This window comes from Gasterosteus aculeatus, chromosome 2, assembly GCF_964276395.1.
Source record: "Gasterosteus aculeatus chromosome 2, fGasAcu3.hap1.1, whole genome shotgun sequence".
Classification (NCBI taxonomy): domain Eukaryota; kingdom Metazoa; phylum Chordata; class Actinopteri; order Perciformes; family Gasterosteidae; genus Gasterosteus; species Gasterosteus aculeatus.
This window is the reverse complement of record NC_135689.1, coordinates 20,152,177-20,167,730: the sequence shown is the minus strand read 5'-3', so window position 1 is coordinate 20,167,730 and position 15,554 is coordinate 20,152,177. Positions and strand designations below refer to the sequence as shown.

Below are 15,554 nucleotides of genomic sequence, written 5' to 3'. Positions count from 1 at the left end.
TGTTTCAGAAAGGGAGGTAACTAAAGCTCAGGGTCAGTCACTACGGTAACTGAGCCTGTGAACCTAACCTGGTCGGGAGGCGGTTTTGTTCAATAAACCTGGAGTTTCTTTCAGTCTCCTCCCTCTCACAGCAGCCCAGCCAATGACACAGCGCGCTTTCATTTCCTCATTCATTCAAATCCCTCTGTATCAGGTGTATTTTAGCACAGTTTCCATATATGAACAAAATAAGACCTCTGTTACTTTAAAGACTAAATTACATTATTACATTAGATTACATGTCATTTAGCTGACGCTTTTATCCAAAGCAACTTACAATGGTTGGGATAAAAAGAGCAAGAAACAAGTGCAATTTCATCTTTTAAGCCAATTTACAATTTCGTATAGATAGGTGTCATTATTAGTACAATTTAAGTGCTACAGTTTGTTAGTATTTTAAGTCTGAAGAGGACTCTGCGGTCCGGATGTCTTCAGAGAGCTCGTTCCACCATTTTGGAGCAAGGACAGGAAAGATTCGTGATCTATTTGAGTGTTTTGCTCTCAGTGAGGTAGGGACAAGCAGTTTAGCAGATGCTGAGTGGAGTGTGCGGTTTGGGATGTAGGGTTTGACCATGTCCTGGATGTAGACTGGACCCGATCCATTCACAGCATGGTATGTGAGCACCAATGTTTTGAATTGGATACGGGCAGGTTACCACAGCCTTTCCAAACTCACATTTTGCCAGGTTCAAAGTCAGCGATGCTTGAGCTAGCTTGGCAAACACAGTTGTTAGGGTATTTGTGTGGTCAGTCCAGCAGGAGAAGTACACAACTACATCATCCAAGTACATGTTACAGTTGCGAATGTCAGCCAGTACAAGGTTCATGAGTCTCTGAAAAGTGGCTGGGACATTGCGCATCCCAAAAGGCATTACTGTGTACTGCAAAAAATCATCAGGTGAGCCAAAAGCAGAGATGTCAGAAGCTCTGGACGTAGGAGGGACCTGCCAGTATCCCTTCAGCAAGTCTAGCTTTGTGATGTAGGTAGCTGCACCTATACTGTCTACACAGTCCTCCATACGAGTCAACGGAAACGAGTCTGCTACGGTGACTGCATTCACCTTACGAAAGTCTGTGCAGAAACGCGGGGAACCATCTGACTTAGGGGTCAATAGGCAGGGGGAGCTCCACGTGCTCCGGCTGGGCTTTGCCAAGCCATGCTCCGGAGCAAGAGCAAGAGGTGAAGTACCTACCTCACCTCTTGCTTCATCAGCTCCCTTTTTGGCATAGGACAGCAGTAAGCATGTTGTTTAATTGGAGAGGTGTTACCAACTTCAACATGTTAGGGTCTCGGAAAGCTCTCGAGGGAGGCCTCACTCCTTTGTTCTCGTCCCGGCCGGAAACGAGGACACGAATGAGTCAATTTGTTTAAATTCAAAAATCAAAAGTTATTTAATAACTGAACAACGCTATAAGGAATGCAATTACAAAGTGAAATACTAAGCGAACAGTGGAATATTTCGCGAAATAGAGAATCCTCTGAGCAAGTCTAAAGTGACTTATCAAAACGGCTGCAGGGAATATTCTCCAGTCTTTTCCCCGCTTTGGTCCTTTGAAAACTCTTGAGGTGTGTCTTCCTTGGTGCATTTGAATGTCATTGGCTTCTTCTCCAAAGGGTCACCTCCTCCATTGTCCCTTTCACGTCGAGGTGTGAAGCTGCAGCTGTAACCTGAAACCTCTCTGTCCTATCTGTCCCTCACATTCCAATGCACTCAATGTAGATACATTTGGCTTTATGCCTCAATGAGTGAATTTAACAAAGCATACATCGTTTAAGTCTTCATCTTATAACTAGTACACCTTCATTACAACAACCCATCATTCATCATAACCGTTCATCACACTTCATCATAAGATCTAAGACAGTTCATGTGGTTCAATTCTCAAGACATTTGCCTCAGTCGGCTGCCATACATTAAGTTGTTCATTCACTACCTGACAGGAGAAAAAACTCCCAAAAAACCCTCTTTGGGGATAAAATTGGGAGAAATCCATAAAGAACGGCAATTGGCATCCGTCCCCAGGTTTTAACATCACATTGTGACAAAATGTTAATGTGTACAGTGTTTATAAGATTTAAATGACTATGAATTGTGTTTGATTGAAATTGCATTCACTTCATCTAACATGTTAATGTAATACCTAATATCTAACATCACACAAACTATAATTATAACACTAAACATTATTACACGTACTATAATTTCCTGACTAGGGGTGCACTTCTGGCTTAAATCCCTAACAAACATCGTGCTCCACCATCGTGGTACGTGAGCACACAGCTCCGAAAAGGGTCAGGTGAGACTGAATTAGCCCCCGCACATCCTTCTTTTGGGAATCTGGAAGATAGGAGAGGCAAGTAGATCAGCCAGTATGTTCGAGTTAGACAGCCTGCCGCACTGCTGGAGGTCGTCACGCAACCTCAACCCGTCGGTATCATCTGCCACCGTGGACATCAGGGAGATGGAGGGGCCGGGAGGCGTAGGTTCAGGCTGCTTCTGTTTGGATCCTGGATACCTCCCCTGGAGTGAAACAGTTTGAGCATATTGACATGGCATAGACAAGTTTTACGTCTTCAGTCGGGAGTATCAATGACGTAGTCAGTGTCACTTACTTTTCTTCTAACTACATAGGGGCCGGAAAACCGTGCCATTAGGGCAGGACTAGGTGTAGGCGTCAGCACCAACACTTCATCACCAGGTTGTAAAGTACGTTCAACAGCTTTCTTGTCATAGTGCCGTTTCATCCTTGTCTGCTTGAATGACAGAAACGTTTTTGCTACAGAATAAGCATGGTGTAGACGCTCACGGAACAGTGTAACAAAATCAAGCACATTGGTCGAACGGGAGGCATCGGCAGCCACAAATTGTTCAAACATGTCAGTAAGGCTTTAGTCACTTTTGGAGCAGTGATCTTTCGGAGAGGAATAGCCTCAGCAAAACGGGTCGCAGAACACATCAAGGTGAGCAGAAACTGATTACCTGACTTTGATTTTGGTAGTGGCCCCACACAATCAACAATCCGCCGCTCAAAAGGTTCGCCAACCACAGGTATGGGTTTAAGCGGAACAGGTGGTACAGTCTGATTAGGCTTACCACTAAATTGGCACACTTCTACAGAACTTTGCTACATCAGCCTTTAGACCTGGCCAGAAGAAATGCTGGAGGATGCGGTCGTAGGTTTTTGTAACCCCCAGGTGACCAGACCATGGATGTTCATGTGCCACTTGTAAAACTTGCTGTCGGTACAGCATTGGAACAACAACTTGGCGCACAGTACCCCAATCTTCATCTATTCCCTAAGGAGTGGATTACCTCTTCAGAGAATTAGGAAAACAGCCAGATAACAGAGCATTGCTGATGAGACAGGTGGGGAAAGGAAGAAGGTCAGGAGCGATAGATTGTAGAACATGTGATGGAATGGGGTCAAGACGGGAAGGTGGTCGGACGGGCAGAGGTTACTAGGGTAAGAATTTGGTCAGGAGACTGGGGTGAAGGAGGAAAGTGAGGCCAGTAGAGGCGAAGTCGGTGGGACACGAGTAGTACGAGGTGGGTTTGAGAAAGAGAGCGTATGTCAGCAATTTGTTTGGTAAAGTAGTTGACAAAGTCTCCCGGGAGAGGGGTGGAGGGGGGAGGAGGACTAGGGGGTTCGAGGAGGATGGAGAAACAATTTTTGGGCTTAGAAAATTCAATTCTGGATTGGTAGAAAGCTTTTGGCAGCAGAAGCAGATAGAAGCAGAAAAAGAGGAGAGAAGAAGAGATTGAAACACAAGCAGGTCATCAGGTTGTTTATATTTACGCCATCTCCAGATGGTGGCTCTCATGGCACGCATCGGTTGAGACAGCCACGGAGCCGGAGGGGATTTGCCCGTCCGTTGTGTCATAAGAGGGCAGAAAGAGTCTAGAGAGGAGGAAAGACTTGAGAGGAGAGTCTCTGCAGCAGCGTTCGGATGCAAGAGTGAGAAGGAGTGAGTTGGAGGTAGAGCTGATAGAACAGAGGAGGCCAGAGAGGAGGGAGAGAGGGAGCGAAATGTTGCGACGAACAGGTACAGTTGATGGGGCAGGGTCGTTAGTTATAGAGAGTGGGAGAGAGTAATGGTACGTTCACACCAAAAGCGAAGTGAATTTACGCCCCGCATTACTCGCGCGAGTATTTTGCTTCATTCCCGTCCCATTTATTTTGCTTCACTCGTTCCTGAAAGGGGGCGTGGCTTATCTCTGTTACGTCTCCGTAAAGACAGTTAACGTTTCCGCTAAACACCATGGCAATAAATAGCCACATTTCTGCTCTTTATTTGTTGTGTGAATTACGTCGGAACCGCAAACGGTGTTGTGTTCGGGTTCATGACATCATCCGTCGCTGCACACAGCTTGAATTTCAGACTCCTCCAGGAAGTGTGTCTGGATGACTGCCGCTTCCAGCGCTGCTTCAGGCTGACCAGCAGCTGGTCTGATGACTTGTTGTGTCGGCGTCTTTTGGTTAGACACAAAAACTAACTTACAGGCGTTGAGTCTCAGCTGTGTATGTCTCTGGTGAGCGTCTGTTTAATAAAATGTATTCACGTTTCGGCAGCAGGACAGTGGTGATGACAAGCGGAGCATCTCAACGCTGATTGAGTTTCGCTAGACAGCGTCGTTGAAATATTTCAACGTGGGGTGAAAAAGCTTTTTTTTCGTTTCGCTTTTTCGCGTCCCACGCCAAGGTGATTTACGGCTTTCTTTCCCATCATTCGCGACCAGACTCGTCTGTGCGTTGACTTTACATGGAATCTACTCATGTGAATAATTCGCTTCGCTTTTGGTGTGAACGTACCATAAGAGATGAAGAAGTGGTCAGACACATGAAGTGGAGTTACAGAGAGGTTAGTGATAGAGCAGTTCCTAGTGAAGATGTAGTCAAGGTGATTGCCGGCTTTGTGAGTAGGAGGAGAGGGACTGAGTGACAGAGCAAAAGAAGAAAGTAGGTGTAAGAGGTCAGATGACTTCTCTGTCTGGATGTTGAAGTCACCCAGGAGGATGAGCGGAGGGCCATTTTCAGGGAAATTGGACAGGAGAATGTCCAGTTCTTCCAAGAAATGACCCAGGAAGCTTGGTGGACGGTAAAGTACAACGATATATTATAAGTGCCCTCCCTCCCTCTCCCTTGACACATTCTGAATAAACTGTGATTAACCACATTTTTTGGAAAGCATGTTTACATTTCAGAACCCACAGCCAGGCTTGATTATTGCCTTGTTGAATCAATAAATCACTTAAATAGGACCTGTCTGACAAAGTGAAGGCAGGCTAAAATGTCTCAAAAAGCAACTTCTCATGCTGTGATCTAAAGAAATGAAAGTACAGATGAGAAACTAAGTAATTGACATGTACCAGTTTGGAAAAGATTACGAAGAAATGCGTAAGGCTTTGGGACTCCATTATCCACAAATGGAGAAGACATGAAAGAGTGGTGAACCTTTCCAGGAGGGCCCGGCTTCCCAAAGAGGACATCAACAACACATCCAGGGTGTCATTAAAGACCCCAAAACATGTGAAAATCTGCCGGCCTTATGGTGCACCCCAAAAGCGAAGCGAATTGATTCCATGTAAAGCCAATGCACAGACGCGTCTGGCCACGAATGAGGCAAATTTTAAACGGGCGGCTCCAATAACGCGAAAGACGCAGCGCGTGGGACGCAAAAAGGCGACACGAATAAATCGCTCTTTCGCCCAACGCTGTCTAGTGAAAGCCAATCAGCGTTGAGATGCTCCGCTGCCTGCCACAGTGTGAATACACTTTATTAAACAGCTGCTCACCGGAGACACACACAGCTTAGACTGAACGCCTGTAAGTTAGTTTGTGTCTAAATGAGACGCACCGATCCGACACATCAGGTCATCAGACCGGCTGCTGGTCCACCTGAAGCAGCGCTTGGAAGCCGCAGTCATCCAGACGCACTTCCTGGAAGAGTCGGTGAAATTCAAGCTGTGTGCGGATGATGATGACATTTACGGTTCCGACGTTTGTGTAATTCACACAACAAATAAAGAACAGAAATTGTGGTTATTTATTTCCATGGTGTGAATAGCAGAAACGATAACTGTAACAAAGATAAGCCACACCCCCTTCCAGGCACGAATGATGACGAAAATTTGCTGAACGCACCATTACTCACCTCATTTAAGGTCGGAATCCATGATTAACAAAAGGAAAGAGACTGCACAAACATGGCAAGAAGGAAGCCAAAAAATAACCCAAAATTTGCCAAAAAAAATTGATCCTATACACTTTTGGGCAAATATTCTGTGGAATATTTGTGACAAAAAACTCTTCTTAAGGTGTGCGTACCATTGCGTCTGGCGTAAAAGTAACAGCATTTCATAAGAACAACATGGTACCAAACAGTCAAACATGGTAATGCTAGAATAATGGTCTTGGGCTGCTCTGATCTGAAATACAATAAGTCCACCTTAAATCAAGACTTAAATCTGATTGAGAAGCTGTTCATGCTCAGAAATCATGGCTGAATTAAAACAATTCTGCTCAGAATTCCTTCACAGCGATGTGAGAGGCTGGTTAACACAAACACATGATTTCCATTGTGGCCACCAAGGGGTTATTATTGTTAATGGGTAGGCTATTTACTTTTTCACAGAGGGCCAAGTACGTTTGGATAGCGTCAATACCTGGAACACCAACTTACCATTAAAAAAGACAATAAATATGTCTCACACAATGACAGACAGCAATTTAACAAGATGGCTAACTTGTGTTTTGCACATGCATAAATATACTTAAACCTTTGTTTACATAATGATGGTAACTCAATGATTATGGAATGCAGCACCCTATAACTGAACACTGTTTCCAGTTTCAGTACACGTTCCCACATTTAAGAATGGACTTAAGACTATCCTCTTTAATAATGCTAATAGTTTCTTAGAAACGTTGTTAGATAGACATCATTTACGGAATGCCGTTTTAGTCAAAAATTAAATAAATAAGTAAATGAATAAATACATGAAATATGCATTTGAAATACATCATGAAATAAATGAGGCAATAAATACATAAATATTAAATACATTTAATTATTTCATCGTGCTTTTTATTTCATAATGCCACTTTTCATTTCATGGTACTTTTATTTCATAATGCCACTTTTCATTTCATGGTACTTTTATTTCATAATGCCGTTTTTCATTTCTAGAGACTTTTATTTCATAATGCCGTTTTTCATTTCCAGAGACTTATTTCATAATGCCGTTTTACATTTACGTTCTTATATACAAATCAGGGGGCGTGGCTATATCTCACATTCAGAACAGACAACAGAGCCGTGTGCAAAAGAAGGCTGGCTAAGGGAAGTGAGTGCCCAGTGAACACAATACGTAATTTCAACGTTGAAATATGGTTGAAATCGGATTGAAATGAGGTCTTAACGTCTAAGTTGCATGTTTACAGATTGCAAAGCTGAACAAAATAAAATGATTTGAATTGAATAAACACGTTGACCAGAGGAATCTGCAATTGAGGGGTGTTCTGTGCACTCTGACTCCCTTTACACAAAGAATCATCAAGTGAGGATGAGGGAGATGCAGCTGATTTCAGGTATACTATCCCAACTCAAGTGACTCACAGCCACATCTTGTTACAGAATCTAAAAATGACGTTGAAAATTGGTGATTGATTGATTCAGAAAATTGGTCTACTAACACAAAATTGTTGTTGTTGAACACAGAAATGTTGTTTCTGCACTTTTAATTTCATGGTTTATTTCCCTGAAATATATATTTTATTTCTGTATTGTTTTTAATTAGCAAAAGTGTTGTTATATGTATAGTGTTATATTTATAATGAATACAAATTACTAAAATAATGTGTTTGTCTTTGTTAAGGGCTGTTAACATGACAACTGTGACTAAGTATGTAACTTGTAAATTTCCAGCAGGCAAATTATCCGTTGAAACAGCGTTTAAAAGACGTCTATGGCTCGACGTTGAAAACACGTTGCAAAATGGTTTAAAAGTGAAAGTTGTTTCAACGTCTATTCGTAAACATTGAAAAGACGTTCACGTATAGACCCGTTTTCAACGTGATTTATAATATCGGTGGTAAACTTACAAATGTGGACGTAGTTTTTTTTTAAACCTCTAAAATAATGATATTGCAACACAAGAGAGGACGAAATATTACCGTATGAAAAAATCACGTTGAAATGTGGTCTAAACATAGACGTCTTTTCAACATCTACGAATAGATGTTGAAACAACTTTCACTTTTAAACCATTTTGCAACGTCTTTTTAACCAAAAAATGCTCACTGGGTGTTGACATAATGGAAGACATCGGTGGGCTCCGAGGTAGCATGCTAGCATTAGCAGATCAAATCAAAGGGGGGCAAAGAGCGCCAGTATTATAAATGTTTTTGCCCACCATAGCCTACTCTTTAGCGCAATAAGTAAGTTAACTTACCTAAGGCCTTCTTCGGCCAATCTCCCCTGAATCGTGCTGGATGACACACCAAACAGATCCGCGATTTCTCGGGTTGATAGACCGGACAACACAAAGTTAGCCAGCTTGTCGCCAGGAATATCCAGAGGCGGGCGTCCAGCACCTGTGCTTGAAGTACCAGCGCTAATGTTGACTTCATCAACTTGGACCTCTTCCACACGCACGCGGTGCTCAATCAGTCTTAAACAATTTAAAACTTCGTTGTCTATGTATACATCTTGAAGAGCACTTATCCGCCCTAGTATGTCAAAATCGTATCTGCAGAAAACCCATGTTGGTCGATTTGATCTGCTAATGCTAGCATGCTACCTCGGAGCCCACCGATGTCTTCCATTATGTCAACACTCACGTCCCTTAGCCAGCCTTCTTTTGCACACGGCTCTCTGTTCTGAATCTTAGATGTAGCCACGCCCCCTGATTTGAATATAAGAACGTGAAATGTAAAACGGCATTATGAAATAAAAGTACCATGAAATAATTAAATGTATTTAATATTGATGTATTTATTGCCTCATTTATTTATTTACTGATGTATTTCAAATTCATATTTCATGTATTTATGTATTTATTCATTTATTTAATTTTGACTAAAACGGCATTCCGTAAATGATGTCTATCTAACAACGTTTCTAAAAAACTTAGCATTATTAAAGAGGATAGTCTTAAGTCCATTCTTAAATGTGGGAACGTGTACTGAAACTGGAAACAGTGTTCAGTTATAGGGTGCTGCAGGCCCAGCTATGATTGTGCCTGGCTATTTAGGGCCTGGTCGGTGGGAAGGAGAATTTTAAATTCTTTTGTGAGTGTAACAGGGGTCAGTGCAGAGAAGCTAATTCGGGAGGAATATGATCACTAGTTCTTTTCATAACACGTGCTAAAGCATTCTGGATCGACTGGAGAGACCTAAGAGAATAATTAGAGCAGCCTGGTAATAAGGAACTGCAGTAGTCTAGTCTAGAAGTAACACATCTATGCATATAGCTTTCTTGACTTTCGGAGGTCTTCAGGGTTATATATAATAATTATTAGTTTAACTTAAGAAAATTGCAGGTCGTCCAGGTTTATATATTCTTAAGGCATGCACACACATAAAGCGAACTGCCGATATTTATAAGATATATTTTGGCATTATAATAACATTTTATATTTCTAAACCATATTAGTGAAATGAAGCATATATAAGGTGAATAGAACATTATTGGTTTGTGACTGATTTGGTTTGGATGGATGATTTATCTCTATATGAAAACTGACGTAGGAGTTAAAATAGCTTCTGCAGTTCCTGATGCCTGATGTTCGAGTTTCTGTTATAGGGTGAAAGTACTTATGGCAGGTGAAGTGAGAAAGCACAAAAAACTCAGGGAAAGAAGCTGAATTAGTGATGTGCATTAATAAAATGGGGATTATTGTAAAAGGAGAGAGGAGCTTGGCATGTCTAGGCCTATAGATGTAATGTCTCTGTGGCCTCACGTGTCTTGTGTGTGTGTTTCATCTGATTGCACTCTGCCTACTCACCTGCACCGTCCACCGAGCTGCCTCCAATTGCCTCATCACCCCACACATATATACTCCCCTGTGTTCCCAACTCTCCAGTTGTCAGATTGTCATTATTCATCACCTTGTGTGTATCTCTCGTGACAATTCCCTGTATCTTGATAATGACTGGCTGCCCTTTTTGTGGATTTTGCTCATCCCCAGTTGTTTTGAGTTTATTATTGTTCATGAGTAAATTACGCCTAGAACGTAGCTGGTGTAGTGATGTCAGCTGCGCAAATGCCCAGTAATATCTTGATTTGGTCCATGTTTACAGTTTTTCTTGAAAGCTGCTCTACTTTTCTCTAAATTGTGAATACAAAACCCAATTTTCAAGCTACATTCACAAAACTTCTTGCAAAACCAAACTTTCACCTCAAAACAGTTCAATCTGTGCTCAAAACTGAACTATGTTGTCAAATCGTGCCCCGAGTCAATCAAAATTAAAAACACTACTGAACAGTCACTAAACACTACGTAGAAAAATCGAAAACACAATGCTCAGGACATGGAGCTGGAGAAATAAATGTTTATTGTTCACTGTAGGGTAAATGCATGTTGCAAAACAAAACAAAAAACTGTGCATTTAGCGCAGTACAAAAAGACAAAACAGAAATCTTGTGCATTTACATGTAGCATTTGTAAAAACAAATACAAATCTTATGCGTTTGCCACTTGTGTACAGTAAGCCTGTGTAAAAATAAAGTACAAAAATATACAAATGAGTGCATTACTCAGCCACAGCATAATTTCTCTGTACTGGGTCAGGCCACATCACAGGCCACATTTTGTCAGGCAACGGGGGAAAAAAAAACCCTGGCATGCCCTATCCAGGCTTGGCATGCCTCCACACCTATGTCACCACAGGCAAGTCCCATGGCTTGCAGGAGATTTACCCTGGTGTAAGGTTGCCGTTCATATACCTTCCACCGCCATGAGAAGAATTCCTCAATGGGGTTTAGGAAAGGGGAGTACTGTGATAAAACCTTGGTTCATATTGAACCACTCTCTAACCTGGAGGGCTCTGTAAAAACTCACATTGTCCCAAACAACAACATAGCTGGGATGCTCATCCTGCTGCCCTAACAGAGCATATTTCATGTGATTGAGGAAAATGAGGAGCTGGTGAGTGTTGTAGGGCCCCAGGTTGGCATGATGGTGGACAACCCCATGATTGCTGATGGCAGCACATAATGTGACATTGCCCAGGAACACCAACAATGGCCCGATGGCCAATCACATTACAGCCTCTCCTTCTCCTTTTGGTGAGATTAAACCCAGCTTCATCCATGTAGATGTATTCATGGGGTCTTTCCATTGCATCCTCTTGAAAAACCCTCTGTAGAAATAGATATAGTTTTGTAAGTGGTACCGAAAAAGTGATTTAGGCCACTACAGTAAATCACTACTTAGAGTAATCAACATTGAATGTGTCTGGATATATGCCAACCTGTACATACTGGAATATTTGCTCTTTGACTCTGTCTGAGTTGCGATCAAAGGATACTCTGTATAGCTGTTTCATGCGCAGTCTGTTGCGCTTGAGTACACGATCAAAAGTAGAGAGGCTGACACTGTTGATACCCTCAAAATTGACATGGTCCTCAATGATCTTCTGCTGAATTTCACTCGGTTTAATGGCATTGTTCTCACGGACCATATCAACAATTAGGGTCTCTTGGTGTGGGGAAAACATACCTGTCCTCCACCCCCATGTGGCAGTCTTTCTACAAAAAGAGAACATGGAGTTACAAAAATATACATGGAATACTAAGCCTACAAACAGTTAGACCAACCCTCCATTACAATACTACAGTACATTGGTAAAGTGATGTACTGAGACATATTTACTTACAGTATACCGTGGTACAATATATATAGTATGTCATACAGTAATTGCTGTCAACATTTACATACTGTACTACAATGTCAAAAAAAGGTAATTACCTGTTCTCTTCTCTAAATCTTCAGATTATGATGGACACAGTGAATCTACTGATGTTTGGTTGTACCCTTTGTCCAGCCTCCCTCATGCTCATACCATGGACAAGAACACGGTCAATCACAGTAGCTCTGATTTCATCAGATATTACAGTTCTTTGTCTTCGCTGACCACCTCGACCTCCTCTCACACGAGCACTTCCTCTCAGATTTCTATCCATTGTAGGGCCTCACAAACCAGTGCTCTCTGAACTGGCTTGCTGTATATGTTCCCTCACATCATTAGCTACAAGTGTGATCAATTTTGAGTTGTTGTGTTCAAGTGGTGACACCTATGCTTCAATTAGGGTCCTCGCTACGACTAGTCGAAGAGGAACCTATTGTATTTCAAGGAATTCTTATTCTTTATGGGTGTATTCATTCACTGAATCAATTCGATTTATATTTCTGCGATCCAATCGGCATTCCGGACGACATATATCGATTGAAATAGTACATAATCGATTGTATCGATACTTGGAAACTGCACATTGGATTTAAGTACAAAAACGTTATGGATGTGTGTTTGTTTGTTTGTTTGTTTGTCTTTTAGCACTTTAGACACGTTAAACGTTACTCGATGCAGTCTGCCTGTCTGTGACGTCATCAGTACGCTGCGGCAGCCGCCCGAAACTCGGAACAACAACAAAACACAGCGTGGAGGAGACGACTGCGAGCGAGACATTTACAAACTAACTTATCGATCCAGCGTGTGGAAACAGTTTGGCTTTTGCAAACACGGAGGTGTTCTAAATAAGTCAGTAGCTGTTTGTAGAATATGTAGAAGCCAAATAAAAACCACGGAAACAAGACGAATCTTTCCGGCCATCTACTAAGGCGCCATGGGATTAAACAACGCCGACAGTCGGACACCTCTAGCAGCGTTACCTCTGCAGCAGCAGCAGAAGGTAACTCCAGCTCTGCAGACACCTCAGGCCTCGCCAGCACGAAACTCAACATCACAGTAACAATTGCCAAGTTTATCGTAAAGACATGCGACTCTACAATGTCTGCATCCTACAAAATCCGGGGTTCTGTGAATTGATCCAAACATTGTGTAATTATTGTGTAATGTTTACATTGAAAATGGCACTTGATTTAAATAAAAGGTTATTACATTTGCCATTAATTGATTTCCTTACAAGAAACAACAGGGATCTCGGAAACTTTGCCTGCACTGTCCAGTAAAGTTACTGAATCGATTTCAAGTCACTGAATCGAATTGAATCGTTCTAAATTAACCCAGATCGTCCATGAATCGAATCGGCAACCATGAATCGCGATTCGAATCGAATCGTTGTTAAAATGAATCGTTAAACCCCTATTATTGTTTAAGGGATTTTCCCTTATTGAGGTCCTTATTATATTCAAAAAGTTGTTAAATTTGGCACGCTTATCAGAACTGGTGAAAAATTTGATAATTTTGGGGTCTCGCATTTTGGGTAGAAAAAAATGTCTCCATAGCGCCCCCTAGAAATCTGGTACCACACTAGGCCAGTTTTTCCCCCTGATGTCCAATCGACTTAGAACTTTGCACACATGTGCTCTCGGACATGCTCTACAAAAAAGTCGATTATGGTATGCAAATGCACCTAACTAGATTTTCCACCATATTGAATTTTGTGAAAAACATGTTTTTGGTCCTTTCTCCTAAACGCTATGTCCGATTGTCACGAAATCTTCTGTGGGTAAATCAAATGGTGACATTTGTTTGTCTCAAAGTGTCCTTGGGCAAGACACTTTCCCCAAATTGGCCCATTAAGGCTCAACCATTTGTGTGTGGTTTAGGTTGAGGCTGACGTGGCCCATACTCGTGGAAAAAAGTAAAAGTTAAGATGTTTTTCTTTGAGGCCCAATATAAAGGCAGTATACAATTATGTATACAACATTTATTTTATTTTTTTTCCTCTTTTAGAGGTAGGAGGAGTCCTTCTCACGGCAGTGCCTTGTGACCGACCGGTTTGTGTCGCAAAAGCCTTGCCAGTTCTAATAGAGCCCTCCAGGGTTTTGACCACCAGCAACTTTCTGTCTGCCTTACTCAGGCCAAGCTCCTCCAGCAGTCTTTCCGTTTCGGCATGTAACGCCCCGTCCAAGTCAACACGATGGTGCAGAATCTTATAGTCCCAGACTTTCCACAAGCTGCCGATCCAAGCGCGTGTGTCCATGTAGTCATAGTAGACTACTTTCTGCCTATAGGCCACCTCTATAGAGGTGACGCAGGAGTTCGCTACGATGGTAGTGTCACGCACGAACACACCCGCTGCAGTACATGCTATCAGGTCTGACGTTCTGGTTCCAGCGTTTGTTGGGATCCTCGGCTTCTGTGTGCACCTGGCCCCCCTCCTGGCATTGAGACACCCAATTGTCCAAGGTGTTATGCCTCTTGACCCGTTCGTATATAACAATTATTCCCATAAATTGACAGGACTGACTTTTTCATTTCACTTTGTTTCTATCTATACATTTCAAGTTACTTCTGGTAAGGTAGTCTGAGAACTCATATCCATTTCTGCCATACATGAGCACTCTATATTTGGACATTTTGAGGGGCTGCCACTCAAGCCAGATCATGAAATGCTTGTTTTCATATTTACTGATATTGTAAATAGTCAGATGACTACATGACGTTTTGAATGTGTGTGACTACATGACATTTTGAATGTGTGTCCTTGACTTCAAATAGTAGTCCTCTACCAGTGAGGACAGTGGGAGAGCAACTACAGTAATAAATCTCTTTTGGAAAGCTAACACTATGCAGGAGGACAGATAGCACCTGCCAATGTTTAACAGCTGTGGAGTAAGCTCAAAGGTCAAGTCTCTGATTTTAGACTTGGTCTCTATGGATGGATGGCAATCATTTTGACTAATCCTTTGTCAAAAGGTTTTGACAAAAATCACAACAATGGCTTATTTTATTTATTTTATTATAAGAAATCATGTACAGTTCAATAATAAATGTCACTATTTGATGCACGGTACCAGATTGTATGTCTCTGTGTTGCCCTGCGATTGGCTGGCGACCAATCCAGGGTGTACCCTGTCTATCGCCCGAAGTTGGCTGGGATGGACTCCAGCCCCCCCGCGACCCTGTGTGCAGGATAAGCGGTTTGACAATGGATGGATGGATGGATGGTACCAGATTATAACTTTAATCTGTATCTGTAGTCTGTGATGGAAAATTTCTACGTAGTATATTTTTCCAATGTATATTTTGTGCTTATATTTTTGCTTTAAACTCAGTAGGTCTTGACCCTTCGAGTGAGTGTACATACTTCTACGTATCTTACTGTTTGTTTAATGAAAATTTAGATATCTTACATGTATTTTATTTCTTGTAAAATAGATATATAAGCTTGCATCGTGATCCATGCGTCTAACTGTCTATACCCAGGTCCTCCTCTTCTCAGTGTTGGATAACAAGTATTTATTGTATGTTCACATGTTGCCTCGGGTCTGTTTTAAGAAGCGGGTTTGGTGAAAACTCAGAGTTTGTTAACCTTGATATGAGGT

The 15,554-nt window shown here is 41.9% G+C and overlaps 1 long non-coding RNA gene across 1 annotated transcript; it reads right to left on the bottom strand.

Moving 5' to 3' along the window:
• Positions 1 to 1,402: 1,402 nt before the first annotated feature.
• Positions 1,403 to 3,356, bottom strand: LOC144389496 (uncharacterized). Its single transcript, XR_013453599.1, has 3 exons — positions 2,654 to 3,356; positions 2,461 to 2,561; positions 1,403 to 2,378 (listed from the first exon to the last, which is right to left on the bottom strand). It is a non-coding gene; the product is annotated as an uncharacterized LOC144389496 (long non-coding RNA).
• Between the last annotated feature and the right edge of the window lie 12,198 nt (positions 3,357 to 15,554).